This window comes from Triturus cristatus, chromosome 11 (genome assembly GCF_964204655.1).
Source record: "Triturus cristatus chromosome 11, aTriCri1.1, whole genome shotgun sequence".
NCBI classification, from domain to species: Eukaryota; Metazoa; Chordata; class Amphibia; order Caudata; family Salamandridae; genus Triturus; species Triturus cristatus.
Genome location: NC_140594.1, coordinates 412,866,891 through 412,893,436, shown reverse-complemented (window position 1 = coordinate 412,893,436; position 26,546 = coordinate 412,866,891).

Here is a 26,546-nt window from a genome sequence, read left to right as displayed (position 1 = left end):
GTGGTGTATGTGGGCATGGCTCTGTGTCCGTTGCTTCAGAGGAGCTTTTGCTGTCTTCTTGCTGTGGGTTGGACTGTTTTTTGGTGAAAAAGTTGACGTTTGATATGAGCTTTTTCCTCCCTTTCCTTTTTTTCCTTCGAATTTTGTTCTGTGCTTTGTTGTTCTTTGGTGTCAGATTAGTGGGGGTGGCTATTTGGATTACTGGTTCGACGCCTGGGACCTTTAGCTGGGTAGAGGTCAATTCCCTGCTCTCTGCAGTTGGATTGGTGGCTGCTCCCGGGACCAGTGTTGGCTTGGGGTCCTGCGGTTTTTGTTTTGGAATTGATGCTGCACAACAATCTTGCATTAGAGGAATTGATGGTTTTTGTTTTGGAAATGATGCTGCATTACAATCTTGCGTTAGTGGAATTGATGATTTTATTTCTCGCATCAGGTCCCCTAGCATTGATGGCATTGTGGCTAGTTTGTCTAATATCAATTCACAGGAGCATGGTTGGGAGGGTGACTTGATCGTGTAGGTCGCTTCTTGGCCCCTTTTTATGAGACCGTTTAGTTCAGATATCTTCCCCTCAATGCCTAGTATAGAAGTAGCTATTGATTGTAAGACAGTTAGCTGGGTGTCCATTTTTAGCGATTGGAACTCTAGTGCTTTGGCAGTTGTTTGCAAAGTATTTATGATTATAGGCCATGGGCTTTCAGCTAGTGGATTTAACGTGCTATTGCTGTTCCCCTGGCTTAATGAGGTGTTTGGTTCGTCGAATAAAGTGTTGTACTCTGGCCTCAGGTTGTAAGAGGCGATGAGATCTTCCCATTCCTGCGTGGCCATGAATGTCATATCATTTTCCGCGGAGCAGGTCGTGGAGTTGAGGTCGCTGTAATGAGATAGGGAGCGACGCGTTTTTGAATTGGACTCGATTGTCCCGCTCTGGGCGCTTGTATGCCCCCCATGGTCTGGTTTTGTTCTTATTGGGGGCTCTGTTTGCGTAGTGGTTATGTTAGTCTGTTGGAGTTGTTGGTATTGTTCTTTTAGTAATGTTTCTTGCTTGGTGCTCAAGCTGTCCCGGTTTGTCCGGTTGTTTTGTTGCTCCGTTGAGAAATTTCTGTTTGTTTGTCGAGGTAACGCATCTTGGATGTTCCAACTGTTACCGTCCTTGCTGTCTACTGTCATGGATGGGCTTTGCAGTTTCTTGTCCTGGTTCTCCTGGCTGACCCAACTTTCCTGATGCGGTTTGTTGGTTTCAGTTGAGTGAAGTGCCTCCCTTGAGATGGTATTTGGGGAGTTGGCTGTCACGGCGGGTCCGCCCGTTTCTGATGTGGTCTCTCTTGTGCGATCGACCGTGTCCTTGTCACGTGTGTTAGCCAAGCTTTGGTGGTTTCTTCTGATTGCTCCTTGGTCTACCTTTGGCGGTGACGTTGCCGGACTCCTCAGAACTGGCGAGGTTTTTGAGACTGGTGGATCGTCTAGTATGGTGCTACTGCTCCCCTCTGTAGTCAGTAGGGCGTCATTTGTGTGACTATCAGAACAGGTATAAGTGACTGCCTCGGGTAGGAGAGGAGTTTGCAGACCCTCTATGCATCCAGTCTTAGAGTAGATTGCTAAACCTGGATCTTTCAGGAAGGAAAATTTTGTGTATATCTTGGGTTGTTTAGTACATTTCCTTTTTGTTTCTGATGTTTCTAGTAGTCTCTCTATAGAAATGAGCTCCTTTGATTCGCTAAGAGATTTTAAAAATGACTTCGTCCTGATGATTGGGGGTTGCGATGTTGAGAGTGATGGGCCTAGTGCGGCGGCTGTTGGTAGTTCCGGGTCCGATTGTTGTTGATGGGCCGTGACAGAACTCAGGTTGGGGAAGTTGGCCTTTGATGGTGTCTTGTCCTGTTCTGTCCTTTTGCCGTCTCCATTCGTAGGTGAGGCTGGGTTTGGTGAGGCCGTTAGAACGCTCCTATCTGTCTTGACTGAGGTGTTTTGGGTGACCTCTACAAACCCTTGAAGACCCTCTTGAAGCGGTTTGATGTGCAGATCGAGTGCTCTCTTTATCTTCTTGGGCTTTGAGGGAGGATTCAGGTGGGGGTTGGGTAGCAATTCCCTGACTCTGCCAGATCTCATCTTTGTTGTCTTGAAGGCCTGTTATCTCGGAGGCCTAGTTTAGAGTAGTTAAGTTAGATTGGAATGAGATGGATAAAGCTGGGGGGGTGTGTAGATAGTTAGATAATGTGCAGAAGGGGTGCACACGATCAGACCCTCAAACCCTCAAACCCCTGACCCCCAGGACCGTGTCCGTATCCGTGTCCGGGTTGTTTGCTGTTTCCGGGAAGCAAGTAAGTAGACGCCTGGCGTCGTCTGTGGCGAGGGAGAGGTAACTTGAGGACAGGCGCTGGCAGTCCCCTCAGGGGGGGTCAAGGCGGGACGCTGAACACTAGGCACAACAATGGACAACACTGGACACGACAAGCAACAAACAACAAGACAGCGTCAGGAGATTACTCCTTGCCACATCCCGTTGTGTCCCACTGTCTCCCGCTGCGTCAGCTGTGCCGGTTTTGCCAGTTTGCCAGTCCTCTGACCCGTGTTCTCCCGTGCGTGCGCGCCTCACCTCGCCTCGCCTTAGCTCACTCGCTCACTCGGCACCACTGTTGGCCGGGTTCAGTCCGGCGATGAATCAGTGGTCCTGTCGTTTCTTTTCTTTTCTTTTTGCGGCGTCGGCTTGCTGATTCAAGTTTCAGGTTTTTTGGCTCGGACCACGAGGAGGGAGCTTGAGGGGGAGGGGTGGTGGTCGATGTGACTTAGAGAAGCGCGCTAACAGCTTGCACCTCTCACTGCGCCCCTCTCATCTCCTCTGATCGCATTGACGTTATATCTGCTGATTTCTGCTGTCCTGCTGTCCTGCGAGGACTCTGCGCTGCTCCTCTCAGATCACGGCAGTGTTTGGGGGTGGTGAGACAAGGTAGCACCTCCTGTGCCTGCAACCTCCGTCCTCCGTCCGCATCTGTCACTGTAATGCAGGCGGAGACGTTGAAGCTGTAACGCCAGCTCTGTGTGCGCAATTTTAAGCACCCTTTTAGTCTCTTAAGGGTGATGCCGAGGTGGGGCGGAGAACAAACGAGCCGGAGCTACAGGGGCCGGAGCTGCCGGAGCTACGGGAGCTACGGGAGCCGCGGGGAGCGGGGAGGGGGGAGGGGGGGGGGCAGATTGGACTGCTGCACCAGCCTGCTCAACCCGACCCGGCCCAACCCAACCCACCTGTGTCTCTCTTGCTCTCTGCCGAATCGTCACGGCTCCGCAGCACCCGGCTCCACAGCTCCACAGCTTCGCTCAACTACTGCACTAGCAGTCCGCGGGAAAGCAGGCTCCTCCTCCTTCGTGGGCCCGTGTGATCAGCTCTCCAGAAGCGTGATTGAAATTCTTAGTTAAAGTAGAGCAGCAGGGCCGCATCCGTCTGCCTGCCACGATTCAATCACCAAGCTGTTATCTGTTTATTTGAAACTCCAACTACTCGGGTTGTTTCACGCGAGAGAGGAAGATTTTTCACTTCAGCTGATCTAACAGTTGAACAAGTAGCACCAGTATCCACTAGGAAACTAATGTTTACTTCATTCACCTTTCCATCCACAAAGGGTCCTGGTTGGTCTACCTCTAGAGTTGCGCCAAGTACGCACTCTTCTTCCTCTCCTAGGCACTGTCCATAAATCTCTTCTGACTCACTCTCATCGTGTTGCAGCCAATACTGCGAAATGGTACCAGCGCGCGGTAGCTTTGTTACCTGTTCTTCATTGTAGAATCCTGTCTCATTACCGTATCTTTGAGGATTTACTTTCTGTGGAAAAGGTGACTTTGGCACCTGACACTGTTAGGTAACTACCTGCTGATTTCACGGCGGTTGGCAACTCACCTCATTCTGCACCTGTGGATTTAATGATGAATTATCACCATTAGCTTCTGGTGGCAATTTACACTGATTTCCAATGCCCTAGTTTTCCGCAATTATGACATGGCGATTTTTTTTTTTTTTTTAGCTTCATCTATACTAATCTGTCCTTTCCCAATATTAGGGTTTTATTTTGCTTGCCCTATTCCATTAGCTTGTTCGATTAACTGGGCTTCTTGTCGCTCTGCTACCTTAACCTGTGCCCACATTGCCTTTTCTTTCAACATACGCTGTTTGGCTTCAATTTCATCACTGAAATATTTTGCATGTCGTAATACTTCGTCTATTTTTTTGTTTTGCCAATCTACTGTATGCTGTTTAATCATTTCACTAACTTCAGGCCTTAAACCATAAACAAATCTGTACACAAAATGACTTAAATCCTTTTCACTTAATTTCTCATCTCCACTATATTGTTTAAAAGCCACCAATAACTATTCGTAATATGCATGCACTGATTCCTTAGCCTCCTGCTGAGTTCTGTCAATCTTTACCTAGTCAGTTCCTTTCAGAGCTACTTTATTTTTCAAAAAAGTAATTACCTGATCATATTTTTTCCATTACTTCTGGATCGGGGGCCCCCGTCTTAGGATCCCTAGGATACTCTTGTGTTGGCCAATCTATTGTAATCTTACATTCTGCCCATAAATCTGCAGGCACCATTATATCAAAAAGGCCATTCAGATCTATCCACAACACCTTTGAAAGTTTGATAAACCTATCTACCTGTCTGTACCATTCAACTGGTTTTTCTCTTAACCTTGGAAAATCATTTGTAAATGACAAAATATCCTGTCTAGTCCATGGAACATGTACATATCCTCCTCCAGGAATTTCTCTCATGGAACATTCTGTTACCACTGACTCTTTTTCTCTCACTGGGAAAGCTAGAGAGGCCTTATCTGTAGTTTCCTCTCTCCTTCTAAACCATCTACTTTTCCAACGATCCACATCACCCCATTTTCTTAACAATTCAATTAATTCTTTAATTTGGGTCAATCTCCCTGCAGTATTCAAGTTTTCAATGTCCTTTTCAGAAAAATCTACCCTGTAATGATTTTATTTTTTCAAGTTTTTTTTTTTTAAACTTCATTTATCCATTTTCCTAACAAACTACATCTACAGCCTGGTCCAGTACATATAATACCACCAGTGCACAATCAACGTGGCACAAAAGTTCCAGTCACATACACAGATCAGTAAGTTCATGGAGGTGTGCTGTCCAAAGTTCAATGGAGACCAATGCAATTGCCAGCCACAAAAGTTATTTTTTTTAAATCTATTTCCATTTCACTCGCTGTTTCTTCTAATTTTTCATGCAGTCCTTGCTTCCAGGTTATGCTTATACATAAAAACATTAACTTCTCATCTTGATATGCTTTTAGTATTTCAGTTGGAATTGTTCCTATAATTAACTCTTCTAAGGTTACTTTTAATTTTGCCACATCTAAAGGTTGTGGTTCTGTATCTTTTTTCTGTAAATTTCTTAACCAATCACTTAATTCTTCCGATGTTGGTCCTACAGGGGTTGTCTCTATTCTCATTTTATCTGTCATTCTCTCTGGGGTTTCCGTTGACATAGGTGTCTTACTCGCTGGACTTTGATTTACAGTTAAATTTTTAGGGGTACTTAATCCTGATATTCCTGCAGTAACCTTCCATTCATTTTCTCCTGAACTACTCCTTTCTTTTGCGTACCGCAATTATATGGGACTGTTAAACAATGCTCACTATCCTTTTGTTTATCAAAAAACAGGTATCACTGGTCCTATAGTTACAGGCACAGTCACTGCTTCCATATTCTTTGTTAATTCTCTAATCTTTTCCGTTAATTCCAGTGTAGTTCTAGCTAACTCTGCAGATTTTTCTTTTTCAGTTCTTACGGTCTGTGACATTTCTGAAAATTTAAATGGATTATTTTTCCCAAATTAGGTGGCATTTGTTCAAAATTTGTATTTATTACAGTCCCCTTTGCCGGTGCACTTGGCGTCACCAACGCAGAATTCTGTTGATATGGAGTTTTTTTTAAATAAAACATGTCCTCCAGCACTTCATCCTCCGATTCACTCACTCCATATCTGTAACCTTCTGTCCCTGTGTTATTTCTCTTTTCTGTGCATTTTCTGCCACTCATCTCTCCAGCATTTCTCAGAGGAAACATACCATCAGTCATGCTCGCATTTCACCATCTTCTCATTCGGTCATCATGACTTTCTTGACCACAATGTCTACCAAATATATAATTATACCTTCTCCCCCTCCGATGTTTTTCCCTTTCGTACATCTCTTCTTCCCATTCAGTGAAAGCCTCAAATTGGGTAAGTCTGGGTTTCGGTTCTAGCCTCATCATTCTATCTCTTAAATTTCGTAATACTGCCAAACTAAATGAACCATTTTCCGGAAACGCTAATACTCCATCATCTTTGGTATACTTTGCCCAATTCTCCAACCATATACAAGTATGATAACCATATTTTGCCACCATAAAAGATGCAGGCGTTTTCGGTGGAGGAAGTATCTGCCCTTCCCTAGTTACAATCGGCTTATCCTTTTTAAATAGGTCTTTGATTTTTCCAAACCATGATTTTTTTCTCTTTCTCAAGTGGATCGTAGTATGTCATTTTTATTTTCAAAAGTTCTTAATCAACTAAGCTTTGCAAATCACTTCTTCACGGCTTCTCTGTATTCTGACCAATCCCAGCGCGACTCACACTAACGCACCAATCCGGAGCGCCTACGTCACTCTTGAAATTCTCCAATCCCAGCGCGACTCACACTAACGCACCAATCCTGTGCGTCTACGTCACTCTGGTAATTCTCCACTCCCAGCGCGTCTCACACTAACGCACCAATCAGTGAACGCTTCATCTGTCTGTAGCTGACCAATCCCAGCGCGGTCTTTCTGACGTCAGCCTCTCTCACTACTCCTGCTCTTGCTGACCCCTCCTTTACAGAATTTTATTGGCAAACTTTTCTTAAGTTTTTTAATCAAAATCTGTTAGTAACAAGATAAAACCTCTCCATTTCCTGTTTCGCTAAACCAAAGAGATAACTTTGTTCATTTACACAAGAATTCTGTCTTTGCAGTAGGCAGCGCTTACCTCTACCCTACCACAGAATTTTCCGTTATGCCGATAAAGTAGCACTTCCCTCTACCTTACTCTTCTATCAAGCAAAAGGTAAACCTGTTTCTCTGGGGATAAAACACATGTGGAGACTACAATGCTCCTAAGAATTAAGGCCAGAGTTTCACAAGAGAACCTATTACTATACCACTCACACATATTCATACAGAGATTTCCCTAACATAACACAATTCTGTGTTATTTGCAATTCTTGAAACCAGACAATGTTCAATTCCATGTGACTTCTCTTGCCACATCAATCCACTCCCTACATCCCGGAAGCTTCTAATTTCCGACTACACTTAACATAAACAATACTCAACATAAAGTGTTAAACAAAAATCGATAATCCCCAAACCAATACAATAATAATCATCAATCTGCTACCAAGAAAACTGATGCAGCGCCGTGGAGACAAGATTTACATATTCTCCCTATGTCACAGATTCTTAATCACAACAAATCATTCATACACTCATTCATTGGTGGGACCCATAACACCAACACACACTCTCCATTCAATAATCTCATTCAAATATGTACACAGGAGAAAAGCGCTGGACATGTGGGTACCTTATTACCTATCAGGATTAATTTGGTTTACATTATATACACATTATACATATACATCTTCAGAATCCTGACCTTAACATCAAGGCACTCCACCACTTGGTCGATGTTCCAATTAGTTGGACTGGTTGATGGTGAATTAGAACCAGCTAAATCACAATTAAAGCCTAGGAAACATTTGGTATTTTCTGTAATTAATTAAAGAACCACAAACCCATTTCTTATTATTGCAATTTTGTTTATCTAACAATAAATTTCTTTACGTTTGCATTTATTCACTACAGCTCATAATAAAAATGTAGTCTTATTTAAAGAGAAATCAAACATCTAGTAAATAGACATGAGTTTAGGAAATCGCAGTTAATTACCAATTTGAAAGCGATGATGGCTTCTGATCAAACGGAGAGTTATCCGTATTCTCCGGTACAACTCCCAGGACAGACTGTCTGACCCACACCGAGGGACCAAACCATCAGGCAAATTATATGATACACCGCAAATCTCTTCTTTTCAAACACCAACAAGCCCAATGCAAACCAACGCCACAAACAAGCGGGAACAAAACCCAAAGAACATCCTCCCAATGACAGATGAGGGGCCATTTTTATACCCTTTTTCCCCTTGCTTCATACAAAATTTGTCGACAATTAGGGGCAGAGAAAATGTTCTGATTGGACAGTTCGGGGTTATCTGTAGGTTATTAAAAGTTTCCCAGGGCAAAACTGGTTCTTCATGATGACTTGGCATAGGAAGGCACAAATTATTAAGTTTCGTTTTGGCTCCCAGGCGAGAGCAGCGAATGTAACACTTCCCAAGGTGAAAAAGTCGTATTACACGGGTTCTTTATTGTCCTTTCCGCTGTTCCCACATAGTCCTCATTGGCAGGCGAACAAGTCCCTTTCCTTGACAGGGAACACGGTTTCAAGAGTGCAGGTCATTTGGTGATCTCCAGAGCCATCCGGACATGCGCAGAAATCATTGCGCTCGCATGGTGGCATCTGTTTCAGAGAACGCCATCTTGGGTACTGCAGCCTAGTAGGCCCGAATGCCAACTTAAGCAAAAATAGACATAACCGTAATTAAAATATAGAAATGAAGATTCCAATGTTTAAACGCACACTAATCCCAATGTATATTAGTATTTTCCTAGCCGTAGCAAAATTTAAAACGATAATACTTACCATTTGAGGATTTTAAAAGCACAATCAAAAAGCAACATGAATCATGCAATTTTCTAATTTACCACAATCTATGATTAGTTTGCGTACCATTGTTAATTAATTGTTCGGCCATGCAATTAGCAATTAAGTCCCACGTGTATCTCGTGTTTATCAAGGTGCAAAGGTTGATTAATAATGTTTCACTACAAACCTGTTATTACAAGTTATTTTTAGTATGATTACGTAATTAATTTAATGCAAATTAGAGGAAGTATACAAAATGTTGTTTTACCTGCTCCATCAATGCTTAATGCAATTTGTTTCACACACTTTTCTTTTTCTAAACAACTTTATTTGCGTTTTTCAAAGTCACATGTAGATCCTATCTGGAATTGTACAATTTGTGTCATTATTAAAGTGTATACATTGACAATCAGCACTACAGCAAATTTGTATATATTCCGAGTTTACATATGGTAGATATTTCGCACTTTGTATACTATCCCCGAAATTTCAGCACCTTGCAATTCCAATTTTTATTTTTTATTTTTATTCTTCATTTGCTATTTATGTGATCTTCACTCATGCCAACTTTATCCCCCAACTCCCCCCTCCCTCTTTATGGATGTCTGTTCCATGTCTGAGTCTTCGTCGTGTCCGCTCTCGCCTCCTCGGGAATAAACAGTGGTCTTGTAACCTTTCCTATACCCACCCGTACTCGTCTGTTTACTTTTACCCTTATTCAGGAGGGGGCCTTAGATCGGGGATCATTGCTGTTCAGGCTCTGATGTCTTCTTCTACTTTGTCATCTTTGCGGAACCTGTTTTATTCGGACTCTCAGCTGTTGCCCATTCGCAGATATCCTTTAACCACATTTCACTCTTAGAACGTTTCTAGTTCAGCCATGCTATCTCAATACGTCTTTTTGCTAGTATTAGTCCTAGTGATACAAATTTTCAGCTCAACTTCCACTTCCTGGGCGTGGGCCGAAGTCCCAATAATACTGTCCTAATCTCCCTAGGAACCTCCCAGCCCGTGGCTCCCTTGATTTTCTGTAAAACGTCTGTCCAGAATGGGACTACCAGATGGCACATCCATACCATATGCAGAAATTCGGCATCCACACCCCCACATCTAGGGCAAACACTAGACCAGTATGTATATATTTTGCTCAGCACCTTGGGGGTGAGGTAAGCCTGATGCACAAAATTATATTGGACTAGTTTAAATCGAGCGTTACAGCTCACCAATTTAACCCCTTCATGTATTCTGACCCATTCCTGTGCTGTCAGAGGTTCTCCCACCGTCTCATCCCATATCGCCTATACGAGTAATATTTCCCTTGTCTTTTCCTCTCGTATCGCTCTGTATATGTGAGTAATCCGATGTCGACCCTGGTCCATATGTAGCATTAGTTGCAGTGTTTTTGTTATGGGGGGCTCCTCAGGGAAGGACCGCCAAAGCTCTCTAGCTACCTGGGAGATTTTTGTGTATTGCAGAAATTGTCCACTGCACAAATTAAAGGAAGCCTCCGCACCATCTCTCGTAACAAATTGACCATTATTGTATAAATCCCCCAGCGTTATATATCCCCGCCCCCTCCATTTTCGTATTGACAGTTAGCAATATTGGCGTACGGCGGTATCATCCATATAGGCATGTCACACTGCTTTTCTCACTGTGGTCTCCCCGATCTCGGCTACGTGACTGATAATGTAAGGGCAATCCCTAGGGACACCTTTGCCACGCATCAATAAATCCAGCAAGGAGGTTCCCCTGTGCCTCCCTGCTAGCAGTCGTTTTCCCAGTTATCGCAAACATCTAACCAGTGAGTGGCATATTGTAGTTGTGCAGCCATATAATAACATTCTATACATGGGACCTCTACCCCACCTTGCAGCCACAATCTCAGTAGTTTTGAAGGGCTAATGCATTTATGCCTAGGGCCCCACAGAAGGTCCATCATCAACCGGGATCTTATGTAATTAATTTTGTACAGCGTAGTCATCTTGGCAGAACAATCTTCTTGGTGATCTCAACCCTGCCCATCGGGGATAAGGGCAGTTTCCTGCAAAAGCGTACTGAGCACCGTAACCCCTCCACCACCCTCCCTATATTAAGTTCCAGGAACCTTTCAGGTGTATGTGCCAGTTTAATCCCCAAATATCTAGGAGCCGAAGACGTCCAGGGCAGCCCTAACTCAGGAAACCGGTCCCCCTGTTGAGTCGCTAATTGTCCGAATGGGAATAGTTTAAATTTCTCGTGATTGGTTCGAAGACCGGACACAGCACTTAAGTCCTCTTGGACCTCCAAGAGGGCAGGCACCGAACACGCTGGTTGTTGGAGATACACCAGCATGTCGTCCACATATAAGGAGACCAAATGGTTGGTTCTCATACAGTTGCAGGGATTCTGCACACATACAGAACTATGCACAGGAAACCAGGACTTTGGTGTATTGTGGTGTACCAAAAACATGCCTCAGTGCCCATAACCCCTAGCCGGCTAGCTATAGTATCCCATTCGTTCTCCGCACTACAGCGAAGTTACCAATGATTGGATATCCTAGAACATGCGACTCGGGCCTCTCAGAATATGTGGAAACAAGACACTCTTTCGCTTAGATACTCATACCTGTTCACAGTGTGATTAACCAGAGACACTGTATAATTTAAAACGTTTATTTCAACTAACATGCTCTGTAATGCAGCACACGTGCTAACACTAGCAAAGAAATGCATAAAAACAATATAATCAGCATGGTTACAATTCCATATAATATGAACGGGGATAGCATATTATAATGACAGTGGATTAAGCCTTATAGCGCTTTACCACCCTCCCCGTGCTACAAGCTATGTTTATTGTATCAGTGGAAGACCTCTGGGCTTGGACAGCGAAACCCCCTACCTCAAGTCTTAGATGATAGGATTTACATCCCCGGACAAGCACAGCTCTTCCTCTGGAAAGCTTTTCTCCAAGTGCTGTTAACTTGCATCACATGCAATATTAAAAGCACCCAGAAAGTCAGAAGCGCAGCTGTGTTCCATGTTATGTCTATATGTGTGTGGGACGGACCAAAGCCGATTAACCAGTGGAGTTGTTTTCTGGCCTTGAACACGAAGTACAGACGAGAACTCGGAGCACAACAGAAATGGTGAAAGGCAGACAGTTCCCATGTGAAGCAGCATGAGCAAAAGTGTTTACGGGAACCAAGGCATTTAGTGTTGTGTGCATAAGCGGCAAGATGGCTGTGATGCAACGCACAAACTAATGCTAACTTAGCAACATCCGCTGGCACCCCCAAACCCTCACGACACCCTCCCCTTGGGCAGTCCTACGCACAGTGATCGAAGCAGAACACAAGAGTTCAAAAAGTCTGAGCAACAAGAGCTTATGCGACTTGGAAGTGAAGAATGTCAATAGGGTGAGAAATATGGTATAGTGTTTGTTAAAAAAAAAAATATTCTGGTATGAGATTAAAAAACTAATAGAAAGGAAAAAAAAATATTTTAAAAAATGTCTGGGCAGCCTGGTCTTATCAATCCATTAGCGTGTTAGCTCAAAAAGTGGCGACCACTTCCAACAGGAAATCATTGTCATCGTCTGAAAATGTAGATGCCATCTAGTTAAGTAATTCAAAGGAGCAAACCTGCTCATTAACATGCTCATTAACGATGGGTGCTTCCAGAACCATCGGTGGGCAACTTGTGTTGCAGGAAATCACGTGCTGCTGCACCAATGTCTCACTGAGCTAGTACTCCTAACGCAGCCACACATGCCATCAAACCTATACCGGAACAGTCCTGCTCATGAGACACTAGTGGGCCCATCAGTAAGGCAAAGTTCTGGTCAGGAGACGCTGTGTTTGTGAGGCCTAGATCCAAAGCCCTTTGAAAGGGACATTCCAAGCATGCAAGTGTACCATGGAAAGCGGAAAGACAGATTATAAGTCACGCTTAGAGTGGCCGGTGGCAAGGTACCGTAGCACTGAAGCATGCGGCTACGAAGCAGCTGCAGCCGGATCGGGTTGTGTACAACCACAAGAGGGGCAGCCATTTCTGAGCAGGCAAATCGCTCGGAAGACCCCGGCAGCTAAAGCGAGTATTAGTGGCAACCCGCCGAAGAAGCTGGAAAAAATAAAATGAATGAAAGCTGGGATCACACCAAAAATAGTTTGAAAAGATGTAACAAGGCCAGAGCCCACAGTTTAAAAAAAAATGAGCCAGCCCCGTTGTATGCGAAGCATTTAAGATAGAATGAATTAGCTCACCAAAATGTTGTGGGAAGTCAGTGTTTAAAGGTGCTTGAACTTCTGTTCTTGTATTAACCACCTGCAGGACATAGGTTTAATGGGCAGAAGTGAGAGAAACTTCTTTCTTGGACAATAAAGCTCCTATTTGGCTCAGCTTGTCGAACTCTGCCTTCAAGGTCGGAATGGAAGGCCAAATTGAGATATCGGGACTCCCACGAGATGGAGGAAAAACAGCGCATTTTTGCAGCAAACTACACGTGGACTGTTCCCATGAGGCACAGGGTCAGACTGATTTGCATATGACCATGTCTGAACTGGGGTGGCGGAGTGAGCTGAAGAATGATGATGGATTAAACCCAGATCAGTTGACTGGGGGTGAGTGCTTGCAATGTTCAACACTCCGTCCATCATCCCCTTTGGTTTTGATTTGTTCGACCTAAGCTGGCAGGGTATGCCCAGACGTGGGTCCCTTGATCACTGTGCCACTGGATTCAAGCTAGCCTGGCTGATGACGGCTGATTAGCCAGAAACCGGTCCCAGGATGCTTGTTTCCGGTCCAGGGAAGACATGGCTTGGCAGTTTGGGCTGGACTGTTCCCATGAGGCTCAGGGTCAGACTGATTTGCATATGGCCATGTCTGAACTGGGGTGGCGGAGTGAGCCAAAGAATGATGATGGATTAAACCCAGATCAGTTGACTGTGGGTGAGTGCTTGCAATGTTCAACACTCCGTCCATCATCCCCTTTGGATTAATATGCCACAGCATTTTTCATTATTCAGAAGTAAATAACTACCGTTGGACAGCAGTGTGAATGTTGGTTTAATCGAGGGGACGGGCTTTCCCTTTAAAATGCATGCTAAATTAGGCACTTCTAAATTACAGGTGCCGTGCAGTTGTATATTTCTGCACACAAGGGAGTGTCCAATGGAAGAATCACAAGATTCACCAGATACACCTCTGTGTCATCACGCGAACATCTAAACGTGAAGGGGAGTGACCAAACTTCACGAAGGAACGAGTTTCCTAATGGTTCATAGTGTCCTAGGGAAAATGTTTCATGCATGATGTAAATTTAAATAAGGAGAACAGCAGTGTTATAACCCCATGAACGAGCCAAACAGCAGAGTTTTTTTCCGCTACTGAGAATGGTGAAAGGTCTACTTTTTCTATTTGTAAAAGGGTATAGGTTGTATCTTTCATGGACATAGACTGTTGTCTGTCAGCCAAATTAAAAGGTAAGAACAAAGATGACGAGGTTACATAGTCCCATGACACGGAACCCATTTTAAGCGTCTGCAAGGTCCATGCTAACTGCATAATAGAGCGCATTTGGTTCTGACCATGATATAACACAGATACACCATCCTGCACAATATCAACAACAGAAGAAACAATATTGTCCAATGTGTATTTCCTGGAAGAAAGGTTATTAATACTGTTATCTACTACAGCAAGAACTTTTTCAAGATTAGCTTGGTCTATAGCCCTTAAACGTGAATCGGCTTCAATTTGAGACCATTTCCAAATTTCATTGTAAACCGCATATATACATCGTTTAGGCCTTGGGCCAATCGGGCCTTTAATGAAATCTGCTAAATCAACATCATTCAATAACATTGACAAATGTTGTTTAACAGAAGACAAGGTAGAATGTTGCAACCAATTTTGACATAATTTACCAACAGAATACATTGTAACAGAATGTGTAGTCAGAAATCGTGGATCAGGCCTGTCCTGTGTGTAACCTGGAGCCCTGTCATGGAAATGCATTTGGCATGCATCTGCACTGGTCTGCCAAACCAACCACCCCATAGAGTCAATATTAAAGATATTAAATGTTGCATTTGTAAATAGAGACTGCAACTCCTAAAATGTATAATTGGTAGTAACATTCCAATCTGGATATTCTGCAAGGGAAGGAAAAGCATGAGCCTTCCGTTGTTTGCAGTAGCTAAACCCAGAAAAGTAGTCTGATAGATGGAATCATTCAAGAACAGTATTTGTGTTGGTATGAGACATGCACGATACAAAGCGTTTGTGCCTGCCAGGTTTTAGAACCCCAAACTGATTTTAAATCAACAGTATTTTTCCAATGATCATAGCCACCGACTGCCAATTTTAAGGATGAAGGAATCCGAGTATAACAATTCAGTGTGGGTAAGCATAACTTTCGTATTTGATTTAGAATTTAATTTAAAATAGTAAGATTCAGGGTTTGAGTTATCAAACCTCATAAAATATGAACATTTATTCAACAGGGTCTTTGAACTCACTATTGGTGGGGCGGGACAATGTTCCCATTGTTTGAAATTGAATACAGGTCGAAAAGTAGTTGCTTTATGCAAATAATGGTGGTTATAATGCTGATAGTAAAATAAGTCCGCATAATTTGCAGAATTCAAATACATGTCTTCAGCATCAAATGCTGCATAGTATTTTAAATCTGAAAACAGAGATTGTATTGCTTGCACATCCCAGTCATCTGAACGTATGTTATATTTAACCATGTCACCCATGGAGATACGAAGTACATTTGGAACATTAACAATCTCTGTCAGACCATGAATTTGAAATGGGACTGGATGCCATCCGTAACTGGCCAGGCTGTAATGTTGACGAAAGTCAGGTCACTCTTCATGATGTGCGATGAAGAATGCGGGGCAAAAGTTCCATCTACCAGTTCTAAATCTACAACGAGCGTTGACTCGTTCCTGGCTGCAGCATTCAACCCAGGCAAAGATTCACTGGTAGGGTAAGTATATTCTCGTTCCTCATTAGCAGCTGAGGATTGTTGGACTAGCAAAGGATTAGCAACAGAGTCCATCTCTATGGCAGTGTCAGGATTTCCTGGAATAGTGGCATACGATGAAGCTGGAGGCAAACTATTCAGAATCGGCCAGATGGTGTAGCTTGACATTGTCAATTGAGACATATCTGTTGTCTTTGCGACCTGGAAGTGGTGGTAAAATAACTGTATGAGTTCCCTGCACGCCCAGCACTGGAATCTGAGCTCGATAGGATGGACCAAATTCTTTTTTGTTCTCCACCTTCTCTCTAACCAGTTCTCCAACTTTAGGCAGCCAGCCAATCACTGGAATCTGCAGTGCACCGTCCGCGGCGGCAGGTAAATGGTCTTTTGCTAGACTGTCTCTTGTAGGGTCTGTAATACAGCACAATGTTTATCTACGTCAAAAGGTACGGCAGCAGCCGCCAAGTCTAGACCATCAAGGTCTGGCACAAACATTTTCATGCCAAAGGGCAATTCGTAAGGGGTCCACCCACCCAGAGGTCTTATAGGGAGATTATTAAGTGCACGTTGTATGCTGTACAAATGGGTGGCCAGTTCCTGCCAGTGCCTAGGACTCTAGCTGTTAAGGATTGCTTTAAGTCACTGTAGGAAGGTGGAATCTGACTAATGGTTGCCCCCAACTTTTTGCCTGGTATTTGAGCGTTTTTTGACTAGTCTGGATGGGATCCTGCTATCCAGGACCCCAGCCTATCTGCTTTCTCCCTAAAACTGATGTGAGTACTCTAGGTACAAACCTAATTGGATGCTGGGCATGCCCTACCAGTCCCTTGTAGATGGTACCCTAGGTACCCAGGGCATGGGTCCCCCAGTAGGCCTACCAGGGCTGCAGCACTTATTGTGCCACCCTGGGACAGCCCTACAAACTGACACCACCAGACCACTACTGTAGTCTGGGTAAGATGGTGCTAGCACCCCTTACAGGGATATAGGTACCCTATATCCCACCCCATTACAACACATATACTCTCATAGGTCACCCCTATAGCAGGCCTTGCTAATCCTACAGGGCAGGGTGCTGAGATATGTGTGAGGGGGGACCCCTACATGAGTAGGGCCTCTCTTCAACCTTCGTAAAATAGTTACTGGGTTGTTTGTAGTGTAGCCATACCATATACTCTTAACCGCATTATAAGTCTATCGCGATAACTTGAGAATGGCTACACAGAACCATATCGTGTTTGGTGTCAAACATGTAGGATTCATACCCCCAGTCCAGCCATGGGCATGAGGGTACGATTCCCCCCTGCTAGAGGGGCGATATGGGAAAAGCGGTAGAATTTAGACACCAATTTAAAAGTGCACAAGTTTCACAAAATGGCTACTGCCCGCCACCTACACGACCCTGGCTGGCTGTTGCTGGGGAAAACCCCAGCCTCGCCAGCTGGACAATAGGGCTCCTGTGGCAGGGAGGTGCTAGCATCTCCCCAGACAGGATAATGTGGATTGGAACAGGGTGGGTGCACCAAATGTCCTTTCAGAGTTGCACGTAGGCAGCTGCAGAGACCTAATTCTGCATACACCGCTTGGAACCGGTTCAGGGGCATCCTGCCCCTCGCCCAGGCGGGAAACACACAAAGGGGAGAGGGTGTAGCCACCCTTTCCCGCCTCACCACTCATTGGTGGACACTACTCTGGACACTCCCCTAATCTTGGGGATAAAGGTGAATAACGTGGCCCCAGAGCCTCAGATTAATCTTGAACTTTACAGTCTTGACCTTCGACTTGCTGCTGCCCAGCTGACGGAAGAAATCTCCCTTGGGATAAAGGAGTTATCCCCCCTGCTTGGCAGGCACCTGAAACACTGCAAGTGACCCGGTTGGAACCTCGCTGCTCCTACGGACTTCGACGACTTCCAGAACCCTTGAGGTGGGTTTCCAGCGCATCCCAGAGGCCAGTGAGTGTGCTCAACGAGTTTGGGCACCGTGGACCGCGTGGGTGCCGAGATCCCCAATACCCCAGGACACTGGCCACCTCTTGCGTAGCACACGACCCTGACCAGTGGGGAAGTTGTGCTTTGGCCCATTTTCGAGCCAACCACTCTACAGCAATTGTGCCAAAGACCAGCACCCTAGCCCCCTCCGGTGGCCCGTGGGTGCCCTTTTACGCATGCCAAATTGCCGCCTCCCGCGGTCCCTTGTCTCTCGACTTGTGGGCCCTAGCGGAGGTCTATTTCTACAATCAAGAGTTCCCCTGGTTGCTCCAGGCCTGCTCTACAGTCTCTCCAAAGGAGATCTCTCCCAGACCTCGTGGGTCTGCACTGTAGCTGATTTGTTTATTCTTCGTGGGTTGCGGTTGCCAAGGCTTAGTGGATCCAATCCGGACACTAACACCGCAGCGACCCTCATCCGACGTGGGACAGTCGCCCTCCGGAAACTGGCCTTCCTTGAAGCCTCCCGGAGCCCGTGGCTGCAGATCCAAGCATCAGCACCTCTAACCTGAAGCACCCGACATCGAAGGGCTCTTTGCTTTGAGCCTCCTGGTCACTTTGCCGTGACCCAGACTCTGTCCCCTCTGCTTTTAGGTTCTTCTCTACAATCTTCACATCTTTGATCTTCACGGCATCATCAACGCTTTTGGCTAGCAGCACTTTTGTACATTTTCCTATAGAAAATCAGCCCGCGACCCGACACCAGAATCGACCTATGCACCCGGCTTCCCTGGGGCAGGTAACAGTGGTACCTCGGTAGTCTCGTGGTAGTGGGCTCCTCAAAAACTTAAGTCTAAAGTTTTAACTTTGTACTCCTGCTAGAAGTGACTTTAATCTGTGTAATTTCAACCGCGACATTCTCCATAGACTATAATAGAGATCCCGATAGCAGCTATTTCCACTGCACGCGCCTCCCGTGGGTCCCCTTCCTCATAACCTGGGGTGGATTCTTAAGGGGCCAGCGATCCTAAATACCCTAGGCATTGTCTGTAGAATTGTCGTGGTTCTTATACCACGATATATGGTTTGGTCCCCCCCTGGGGCCCATTGATTCCTGTGCTATTTATTGTGTTTATAAATGCTTGTTTGAAGTGTAACTTTGCCACTCGCCTCATAAAGAGACTGTGGGATTCTGTCTAGAATAAATACATATATTTTATATATATACCTGTGTGGGCTACTCTTTCATTTGGTTATTATGGTAAAACAATAAGCTTAACACTCCTTCAAGACTTAGCCTGAAGGCTACTCTCCACAGCTACCACTAGGATAGCTTTCTTTAAAGGTTGTCTTAAACCTATCATCAATAAGAGTCGAATTGGACTGGTGCAAGGTGTCCCTATAACTAGGAGACAGCATATGCCAGGCCAACTTCTCACAGTCACGGTTCATTCGCTCCACAACGGAATTGCCCTCAAGCCAGTATGGAGATGAAAATTTGACCTGCACCCCCAAAGACCTCATGGATTCTTTGTACGCCTTAGATGCGAACACCGGACCCTGGTCCGAATGTAAAGTGCCCTCTGCAAAAATTCCCACAAAGACACGTAAATCCCTGACTACAGTTCGAGCGTCAGCACTGCGTTGTGGCCGAACCCATAGAATACGTGTGCACGAATCAACTGCAACTAAGATGAATTATAGGCAGTATCAGAAAAAAATGGACCGCAGTGAAAGCACATAAGTACGTGTTTGTTTATATAAGCCACGCCACCAGTAACGTTGTTGAAAGATACTGACTGTGACAGACACACCAGCAAACGCCAAGGCCATGTCCTCGTGTGCTGCGATTATCAGTGTACGCCTGCGGTCCGCGTTGGGAATCAACCTCTCACTAACGTTATTAATTGTCACATAGGGAACGTTATCAGGGTTTACATGATAGGAGTATTTGGAAGGGAATCCTTTTGGATAATTACCTCCCTTCTCTGTAGCAGTTATAGCTGCCAAGATGTCATCATCAATCTTACTCATGGATCTTGTAACCGCTGCTACTAAGCACGTGTCCACTGCTGACATAGCTGCTTCATCCCTTTAGCTGTTACCAACCGCATGTACACCTACACATTGGTGGCCAAGAGTATGAATTACCTTTGTGAGCGGCAGGCGTTCCTTTAGCTCTGCCACTTGAACCCATAGCATTTTATGCTTAATTGTCTTGCCTTTGGAATCACGATAGTCATTTTGAGACCAAAAGAATACATTGTCATTGAAAGAATGCACACAGTAATAGGAATCGCTTACAATCAAAGTAGTCACGTTAGGATTTGCAAGCTCCAGTGCGAGCCCCAAAGCATGCAGCTCAGCCAATTGGGCGGTGCAGTCGCCGAGCGCCTGTGTGTGAACCACACTGGACTTAAACTCGCTGTTCACTATGTAACCAGCCACAATCGCACAGGCTGCAGAATAAGAATGTTTAGATCCAATAGCCGATTGTGCCGAACCGTCAGAGTAAATGATACAACGGAATTCCTTGAGCGGGCGCATAGACAGAGGAGCTGGATGAACGAATTCATATTGCAGCAACTCCGAAGTCTGTAACAAGGAATCATAGATAAATGTGACATCTGGGGATGTCAACGATGTAGCCCATTGTATCCACTGTGGATGTAAAGCTTTGGAATTAGGAACACTCGCCTTTGTCACTGCTTCTAGAGCAGGATATGGTGTTACCACCAACATGTGTTTTGCTTGCGCCAGGGCGCGTTCTTTTAAAATCGCCATCTGGACTGCCGTTGAGACTTTTTCGACAGAGGAAAACCTCAGTTCTGCTGGAAGTGTACAAGTGTGACTTGTAAGCAATAGGGACTGTGTCTCCTTCATTAAACGTCAAGTATGTGAAACCCACCGCACCGGGGACGATTCGTAGGAAGTGCGGTGCCACACCGCGTCCTTCATTATTGAGCTCGTAGCCCAAGAACAACACTGTGAATTCAGCATTGTGTGAATTTGCAAAATTACATTTGTAACCGTAGTCCACAAACTCCACAATGATGCGGTCCATGCGACAAAGATGTGGATATAATTAGTCGTCCGTAAGATAAATGTCATCTACATACGAATATGCATCAGGGTCTATTGTGTCTAACAATGAGACTACATGTGCGGCGAAAACACCCGAGCTGTTCTTATAGCCCATCGCCAATCTTGTCAAATGTTTTTGTTTGCTGCCGTGTGTAAAGGCTGTCCACTGCCTTGACAAGGGGGGCAGGTTGTGGCTTAAAAACCATTGGATAGATCTAGTGTTTTTATATTTTTTCTGAATAAGTCTGTCCACTAGGGCTGAACTATGGGTATTCTGTACCACATTTGTCCGACAATGAGAGTTCAAATGTCGGTAATCCAAAATTATGTGGTACGACCCGTCTGGCTTGGTCACGGTAAAAAGAGGGTTATTCATCGGTGACACGCATGTCTCAATTACCCCTTGATACTCCAATTGGTCTAGTATTTCCGCGACAGGAGCCTTTGCTTCCCTACGGATGGAATATTGGGGTTTTGCCTGTCGCATGGACCGCAATGGAATCTCGTGATGGGGAGATGTACCCCAACCCACCTGAGTACGGTATAAAGCCGGCGCAAGCGCCGATGCCCACTGTTCTGCAAAATGTTGCGCATGCTCCTTCGGGACACTGTGAAAACTAGGGAGGGTTGCCTCCTCCCCTCTCGGAGCTGCTAGAACAAAAGGCGGGGACCATTCATATGAAGAAGTCAGATTTTCCTCCAAAAAAACCTCTGATAATGTGTTTTAAGTCACCTTCAATGAGAATACTAATGTCATATAGTCTCTCGGGCGGAGCCACTCGGGTGTCAGCAGTTTCAACTGTGATGAAAGTATCAGTTGCTGTCCCCTACAGAAATGGATGCAGCGCTTGCCGCACTACTGTAACCTCCGCTGCGCTGTCTAGCAGCATTACTGCCCATGTTTGATTCCGGAGCTGGGTCCTCATCATCCGTGGCATAACTCGCAGTTAAAGCGGCCACTTTTTTCTTTTGAAAAGGGGGGCACTGACGAGGAAAGTCTTCTTGTTTTCCCTTTCCGTCACCAGCCCGTGGCTGCTCACGTCCCTGCGGGGCACCTCGACCGCGCTCCTGGCGATCACCTCCACCGGCATATGAACCTGATGCTTCCTGCGAAGAACGAGGAGAAGGCGTATCGGGATCCTGAAATCGATCAGGAAATGTAATTCTCGCGCGGTCACGCAGTTCATAGGTGCGTTCTGAGACCGAAGGCGTAGGGGACGGTGCCCGTCCCCCTTGCTTTTTTGTGTTTTCCCCTGTTTGTTATTCTTCCAATTCTTTTTAGGGAATTGTGGACGGCCTCCTTGATCATTTTTAGACGTTCACTGTGCCTGTGGTTGTGCAGGCACTTTAGCAAAAGGCTTAACACCGAAACTATTATGCCCAACTGTTTTATATGCCTGGGCAATAATTTTAGGTAATTCGCGGGGCTTGTCCAAGTCTGGAACAAGCGCCAAAGCATTAGACACCCGAAAGTTGACTGCATCACCCTTAACATTAGCAAGGATTAGATCAGCAACCACGTCATACGCTCCAACTAACCTCATCCCCAATTCGACTGCCGCCTTTGGTCCGTGTTCATCTTGAACACGTTTTATTACAGAGGGGAGTACTGTCATGGATGGTGTGCCAAAACACTTTGCATAAAGTGCCGCAAATATTTTACCCCAACTCTCACAATCAGTGACTTTGGGTACTAAGTCTTTCTGCAAACTAATTATCAAAATTCGGTGCTTCTCCACAAGAGTGGTATGTCGAAACACCGCTTCCCGCTGGTCAAATTTCTCAGCGAGCCAATAAGGTAAATCTTCCTTATTTGTGGGAGGCTTGCCCATAACCGAATTAACCATTACGGGGCTAATAGTAACACCGCCAGCACCAGCTGGTTGCTGTGCAACTCCAGGTGCTCCCGCCTGGATGTTGCGGTTCACATACTGAACCAATGCTCTATACACACGGATTAGTGTAGTGTGCATGAGACGGAGGGCCGCTACATCGCACGTTAAATGCCGTGGATGCAGCGTAAAACCCGCCAACACGGGCCAAGTGGCCCCATCAATCGACAACTGGACAGACATGACAGGTGACAGGAGTACGGGAAGGGTGCCATCAAACCAAATGCGATGCTGCTATGCCATCAACGGAACTTCTAGAGTTCTATAAGGCCGATACACAGCAAGAAGGGTGGAATGGCTGTATTTATGCCATAAATTATCTGCCCCCTCAATTGCTGGAAATGTCACCCAGGAATAAAAAACCTCATATGGAGGAGGAGCCTAGCGCGCAACCAAGATGGCCGCGTAGGTGCGAGGCTCCCGAGGACCTCCACGACCTCCTACATCTATCCTGTCCTCATCCTGATTTGGTTGAGGGGACTTTGTTTGTGAACCTGAGCCGAGGTGGTGCCCATTTTCCGTTTTCGAATCGGACCCCGGGTGCCGTGATGGGCTTCGCTTGAAGTTTGCGGCCTGCTTCTCCTCTGACCCCGGACTTGAGTTGAGGGGCGATCCAGTGGTGAAGTGAATAACAACGGCGGGACGAGCCTGGCGGGGCGCGCACCCCTCACTTTCACTTTCGCTTTTGAGCCCTCTCGCCATCATCACAAGTGGGATCTCGGCTCTTTCGCGGAGTGTGGTGGTTGGCTCACTGGGGGACCCTGCCTACTCTGAGGGGACCCGTTCCGCCTTCCTGAGGCGACCTTTGGGGTCTTCGGCCTCGATTGTTCGCCCCCCGTCGCTGGACTCGTGGGTGCACGGATTACAGGGCGATGGCGACGAAGCAGGATGGAGAGAGGCTGAAGGCCAAATCGGCCCGGCGTGGTGCCTCTACCCAGGCCAACGTTATGGATCGCTACACCCTGCCGAAAGGTTCTCCCGGCAGGTCGCATAAGTCTCCGGAGCGGCCCGCGGATGCCCCGGATTTTCCAACGGACCCGACCTTGCAGGATATCATGGGCGCCATAGCGGAGATGAAGACCTCGGTGGGTCAACAGTTTGACACCCTGGCGCACAAACTTGACGCGGTTCTCATCGATGTCAACCTTGTTAGGGCTGATCTTTCCAAGACAAATGATAGGGTTGACTCTTTGGCCCACACCGCGTCGGGCCTCACGACTGAGGTGGCTGCCCTCCAAATGGAGGTACGTCGGCTCCGGCAGGCCAGTGCTCTCACGGATCGGCGACTGGAGGATTCCGAGAGTAGGGCCCGGAGGAACAACGTTCGCATTATCGGAGTGCCTAAGGGATTGGAGGATTCGGCTGCGGATCTCTTTGTGGAGGACTTGATTTCCAATCGTCTGATGCCTCGGGGATTGAGTAAATTCTTCGCTGTGGAGAGGGCCCATAGAGTTCCTGGTGGCAAGCCGAAGGTTGGAGCTCCTCCGCGGCCTCTTATTGCACGTATCTTCAATTTTCGGGATAGGGATGCGATTTTACAAGCCTCTAGAGTGCAGGGGCCGCTTAAGCTAGAGAACGTTGAGGTGAACTTCTATCCTGACTTCACGCAAGCGGTCCAGAAGCAGAGGCTGGGTTTCATGGGCGTCAAACGGCGGCTCAGAGACATGAACTTGAAGTACGCCATGCTTTTCCCGGCCAGGCTGCGGGTGGAATCCGAGGGTCGTTCTCATTTCTTTGACCGTCCGGAGGCGGCGGGGGATTGGTTGGACACTAGGGGACATGATCGAGAGGGACTGGGGGCCGCGAGTGGGGAGTGCCCACCGGACCGGGCCTAATGTATTGACACTGGGGCTACTTTCTGATGATGTCACTTCTTTGTTGGGCTCAGGGTTCCTTGACTGTCGTGTTTTGTCCTCCCTCGCTTGGAGGTTGTGGTGTGTCTTGAGGGGGTTCTCTTTCCTCCTCCAGGGGGTCTTTTTGTAGTTTAGTTCATGCAAGGGCGACAGGCACAGTGCAGGTTGGGGGGGGCTGTTTGGGCTCATGCAGGGGTGCAGGGTGGGGGGAGTTTTGTTTGGAATGTTGGGTTGGGGTTGGGTATTGTTTGTTCGTACCACAAGGCAGGATTATTGTTGTTTCATACTTGAAGTGCTCTCTGGGAGGGTGGTGATTGGAGCTTGTTGTGATGGGGGACTGAAACTTCTTTCCTGGAATGTTAACGGACTGGGGGACAGGATAAAACGGGGGGTGGTCCTGCAGTTTTTAAAACGGATCTCACCCGATATCGTGTTTCTGCAGGAAACACACCTCATTGGTAATTCCTTCCGTGCTATGAATAGGCGGGGCTATCGCCTTCTGGCTCATTCGGGCTTCACCTCTGGTTCGAGGGGTGTGGGCATAATGGTTAAAACCTCGCTCCCGCTGGAGGTTGACGAGGTGATCCATGATGACAGGGGGCGCTACACTGCACTGGTGGGCAGATGGGAGGGTAAAGTGATTGTTTTGGTTTCTATTTATGTCCCGCCGGGTTTGCAGACTACTACTTTTGCCGACTTGGGGCGCCTTCTTCTTGGGCTACCAGAGGGGATTCTAGTGGTTGGAGGGGACTTTAATGCTGTGGTTTCCGGAGCCGAGGATCGATACCCCCCCAGGGACCTCCCCCGGGCCCAAACTTGGTTGTCTGGACTCTTGGACACCCTGGGATTGGTGGATTGTTGGCGGCTAAAACTCCCTGCACAGACATAGTACACGTTCCACTCCGGGGCCCATGGTAGTCTTTCACGACTTGATTATGTTCTTATGCCAGCGGCCCAGTCGGGGGGGATCGGGGAGGTGCGACATCTGGCCCTGGGTATTTCAGACCACTCCCCGCTTCTGTTACACTTCGATATTGTCCTGGGGGTGGAGGGGAGGGTGGTCCCGATCAACTCCTGGTACCTGCGTAATCCCACAATTCGTGCAGATTTGATTAAATCCCTTGAGCAATATTTTGAAGATAATGTGGGATCGGTCTCGTCTGCTGTTTCTCTTTGGGAGGCGTTCAAGACAGTACTCCGGGGGGAAGCCCTGTCCCTCATTTCCCATTCCAAGAGGCGCGAGCGGGAGGAGGTGACTCGTATTGAGTCTGAAATTACTGAGTTGGAGGGTGACCTGGATCGTGGTGTCACGGAGGACAAATTGCATGCTCTCAGACTCAAACAAGCAGACTACAAGGCCCTGGTCACTGAAGCGGCCAAGGGCATGAGTAGGGAGCAACAGGGGCGACTGTATGATATGGGGGATAAGGCTGGAAAGCTGATTGCGTGGCTGGATAAAAAGGAGAGAGCGAGTCGAGTTGTGCCGCTGGTTGAGAGAGTGGATGGTGTGTGTGTTACTGATCCCGAGGAAATTGTTGATTGCTTTGCAGAGTATTTCCGCGGGGTGTACTCCCCGGTCTCGTCTCGCCCAGAAGAGGATTCCCGCGTCCTGCTTAAAGATATTGGGTTGCCTTCCCTTTCGGAGGAGGATAAATTGTTGATGGACGCGACTCCGACGTCTGAGGAGATCGCCCTGGCCATACGCTCAGTCGCTTCTGGCAAGGCCATGGGTCCTAATGGCCTTCCCATTGAATTGTACAAGTTGCGGCCGGATACCTTAGTGCCTCATCTTCGTGATATGTTTCTCGCGGCTCGGGGGGCGGGTTCTCTCCCGCTGGACCAGCGTCTCGCCACCATCGTGGTTATTCATAAGGAGGGGAGGCCGCGGGATCGAGTCACGTCCTACAGGCCCATTTCGCTTTTGAATGCGGAACCGAAAATCCTTGCTAAGGTGCTGGCTAATCGACTGGTTGGCGTGGTGTGCGATCTGATCCATCAGGATCA